The sequence below is a fragment of the Poecilia reticulata genome, linkage group LG1 (assembly GCF_000633615.1).
Source record: "Poecilia reticulata strain Guanapo linkage group LG1, Guppy_female_1.0+MT, whole genome shotgun sequence".
NCBI lineage: Eukaryota > Metazoa > Chordata > Actinopteri > Cyprinodontiformes > Poeciliidae > Poecilia > Poecilia reticulata.
The window spans coordinates 26,501,530-26,506,248 of NC_024331.1; positions in this window are offsets into that span (position 1 = coordinate 26,501,530).

Sequence of the window (4,719 nt, forward strand, 5' to 3'; positions counted from 1 at the left end):
TGTCTTCCATTATTTTTGCTTTAAAATGAATGTTTTATCATTTTAAAAAAAGCGGCACCTATGACCCCTTCAGCGTAGTCATGGTAACCTGGTGCCACCTCTCACCGTCTCATTGAGAGACTGCTGGCACCAATTGGCTCGACCTCTGTCGAATTAGGTCAGTCACTTCAAAGGCGGTGAATATTTATGCAATCACTATGTTTTTTATTTTGGTCACTATTTTGTAGAAATCAGTTTTCACTTTAACGTTAAAAGGGATTTTTATAAAAGTGACAAAAGGGTAAAACGTCCAACAGGGTGAATACTTTCTATAGGCGCTGTGTGATGCTACTGCAAAGCTGATCACTTCCTTGAATAATTCATGTCGTTTTATCCAAACAGATCAAATACCTAGACCACATAATAAAGTTTTTGACATTTAATTTATATTATTCAACCCTGAAGGTCACCTTTGTGAAGATTTATTTCTGTAATTTAGGAACCTCGGGTCCAAACCTTTTGCCTTGGGCGACAAACCTGGAAAATTTAAACTGCCGAGTTACAAAATTCATTAAACTAAAAATACAAAAATTAGCTTACTGTGATTTTTTTAAAAAGCTGAACAATAAACCAAATTTTTATGAAATCTGTATATTATTAAAAATCCAAAACATCAAAAGGATTTCAGACTAAAAAAAAAAAAAAAATTCAAAATTTGTGAGATTTGTTTTTCAATTTGCTGGCCAAATTTGACAGTTTTTGACTTGTTTGGGGCCAAAACAGATCATTCTAAGGGCCACATTTTGGACACCCCTGCACTGAATCAATAACATCTTCATGATCTCAAGTGTTGTGGGGGTTTCTTTAGCCTAAATGCATCATTTGTTCTTTTATGGCGGAAAACACTAATAAATCTCATTTTTGTCTGCTGAGTACGGACAAAGATTTTCCCCCCAAAAAAAGTCACAACTACAAAAGAAAAACCTGAAATGTATTTCTTTTAATTTAATTCAAAATAAATACTAACACGGCAATGCAAGTCCACTACTGGGTTCTTGCCCTAATGTTTTGGTAAGAAAACAAACAAGCAAATGATCCCAAAAATAGAAGAAAAAAAAAAATTCAGTTAATCCGTCATCACCTTTCAGAGACTTTCAAGACGTGCCTGTTTTTCTTTTTCATTTTCTTTTTTTCTTTTTACAACATACAAGATAACACTGTGTAGAATGACAAATATAAATAAAACAAACACTACGGTACAAAAAATGGGAGAGAAGGGAGCAAGGATCGGTGAGTTTGCAACAACCTGATCAAACCACCATTGTTAAAAAAACAAAACAAAAGAAAAAACAAAAATAAAAAGGTCAGCCAAGGTCCCACTTTTAGCTTTTTTTTTTTTTTTCCAGAGATGGTGAAGAAAACAGTTCAGTGCAGACTCCATGGGTACAGTGATGTCCTCGAAGGGTTCAGGAGTCGGGTCGTTTCCATGACGACGATGACAGGAAGGCGGCGGGGTACGTCTCCATGGAGATGTCCCCCATGTAAGATAGGAAGTAAATTCATTTATTCATAAAAAAAAAAAAAACAAAACAAAAAAACATTTAGTGGTTAAACACAGTCCTTTTTTTTGTGTTTGTTTTCAGTCGTTGCATTATTCACCTTGTCTGTAAGGACATAAAATAAAATAAAACAAAACAAAAAACAGAAAAACTAAAACAAAAGGCATTGCATATGTACATCAAGAAGTTTGGAGAGACATTTTATCTGGCAGTCATATCACAGTCTTCGTGTTTAAGTGTCTCACGGCTCAGTTTTCTCGTTATATGCGATTCCTTCATACTCAGATTTGTACATGTGTGTAAATAAACCTCTCATAATACTGACGGCACCGATGGACCAGGACACACAAACTGCTTCCTGTTGCATCTGTGTGATAAATCTTACTTTCTCTACACCTATATTTGTTTTTTTATATTAACATCAGACTTTGTGTGTGTATATGTGTTTATGAGATGCTGTGTGGTTTCCACGCTCCGTTGAAATCGATTCAGTGACTAATATTTAGTGTTATTCATGAGTTGTGTGGGAATCCTGACGGCTTTGCGTTGGTGGTTTAATTCCTAGAATAAATCAGATCTGATAGGTTTTTTTTTTTTTTTTGAATGAGTAATAAAGCAAAATCCTATTAATAAACAAAACTCACACTGAATAACTAAAAAAAAATAATTTCATTTGAGTGAATTTGCACAACAGCGTGTCAGAGCCATTGGAAAGAGGAAGAGAGAGGAAAAAAAGAGGAAATTTCTGCCAAAAACTTAAATCTCAAAATTCTAAATTTCTGAGCTTAAAGTGAAGAATTTGCTAGAAAAAAAACACTCAAATTTATTTCTGAATTGTTTCTAAAGTTATGACTTTATACGCTACTTTTTTACTAAAACATTTCTGAGATTAATGTCAACATTTGAGTGTTTTCTAGTTAATATTCAACATTTGAAACTCAAAAATGTCCAGGACTTTTCTACAATTTGTTTTTGTTAATCTAAATGTTTCTATGATTTTTTTAATTATAGTAATTCTTTCATGTTATAAGCTTAGAAATGTTGCTTTTTCAAGATTTGACACATTTTCTGATTTATTTTTTTTGCCAGAAATATCCATCCCCCTTTTTCTCAACTAAAATGCCTCCAATACACATTTGACACATTGAGATTTAAGTATTTAACAAAATGGTCGGTCACAAGTCCTTTGCTTTCTTGCTGATGGGATAGCGTTTTGTTTTCTGTGACATCCAGAAGATTTGAACACTTCAATTTTTTTTTAAAAATAAAAAAAGCTTTCTATTTAAAAATATTTCAAATATATTTTTAAATAAAAAAAGCACATTTGTTTGAACATTTTTAAGTTTGACGAAGCCACCATGAGAGCAAATGAAGTCATGAGACACAATTAGGTGTTAAAAAGTAAATTTTTTAAATACAGTTAATTTAAACTGAACCAGTTCTGTGGTAATAAGAACATAAGCTTATGTTTTGAACATTTTTAAGAAAAATTGGCTTAAGATGGGAGTGAAATGTAATTTAAATTCAATGGGCTCTGTGAGAGCTCCCCCTCCTGGTGAGCCTGACAACTGCAACTGTGTTTCACAAAACATCTGATTTATTCTGGAGTTAACCGCCAACATCTACGACAGCGCATTGGGGCCATTATAGACTCATAATAATAATAAAAATAGAGTAAATTTCCAGACAAAAGAAACTTAGTTTTTAGATTTACCTCAGAAACTTTCCAGAAAAAAACCCTGAATTTTTTAAACTTTACAAGTTGAAGGTTTTAAGACTTTTGAAACTCAGGAAATTTCCTGAAGTTGCAGTTCTGATTTTATTACATTTTTGTAACTTAATTTTAATTTTCAACTTCACAAAATCACACATTCCTAGAAAATTTCTGAAATTAGTCTAAAAATTTCAGTTTTTTTTTTAATGGAATTTTTCAACTTTTGGAACTCAAAAAGTTGAAAAAGTAAAAAAAATTCTACTTTACAAACTCAGAATTTTACCCTTTTTTTTTCAATAAAATTTCTCATAATAATCTAAAAAAATTATTTTTTTTTGTGCAAAATTTCAACTTTAGAAGCTCAGAAGTTTCCTTGTTTCTTATAGAAATTTTCAGAAATTAATCTCAAAATTTCAGATGCTTTCGCAGCAGATGTTGGACTTTTGGAGCTCAGAATCGTCCGAGCTTTTTAAAAAAAAAAAATTCTGACATTAATCTCAGAAGCTCTGAACTTTTTCTCAACCATTTTTGACTTTCGGAGCTCAGAAATATCCCAGTTTTTCTTAAAAAAAATTCCGAGCTCAATCTTAGAATTCCAGAGTTTTTCTAGCGAAAATGTACTCCTTTTATTTCATCTGCGATGACCACAACACGCCGTCGTACACACCAGTCAGAGCTGGAGCAGAAAATACATGTGTTTGTAATGTGTGTGTGTGTGTGTGTTTTATAAGTGTGTGTGCTATGACAGCATCCGCGTCCCACATGCATACAGTACACACATACTTTAAACTACATTTCCCTGTGGGAACGTTCATTCCCCTTGTCCTACAGCGAAGATGAGAAACCGAAGAGTAGCAGAGTCTGTGGAAAGCTGGAGCGCAGAGCCGAGTCTGAACCTGCTTGTGCTCTGGAGCGCCTGAGTGAGCTGTGCGGCAGTTTAGTGTTTCAGAATAAGGAACCATTTAAAAAAAAAAAAAGTAGTGACTGCAGCGATGAAGGAAATGGTACAGACTCATTCTTTCTTATTTTCTCTTTTCTTTTTTTCCACTTTTTAGCTGATTTTCTTCGCCATGGTTTTAGAAATGTGTGCCACCATGACAGATGAATGAGAAATGAGTGAAACATGAGCCATGCACTTTTCCTCAGGACTCAAAATCCGGCTGCCCTCTCCCAAAAAAACAAAAACAAACAAAAAGACAGACGACAACAAAACCACCCTGTCTGCATGATACGAAACATCTGCACACATAAGGCAACATTTTTGGTTTTTTGTTCCCTAAAACGGCTCTTCGAAACCAAGTGCAAAAATGTCAAAGGAAAGGAAAAAAAAAAGGGCAAAAAAAAAAAAAAAAAGATAATCGCAAAGCGAATGGGTTTAACAACTTAATACTGATGGAGAGAAAAAAAATAAATAACAAAAACATTGCCTTCTGCAGTAAATAGCGCTGAAAATGTAGGAGACTTTTT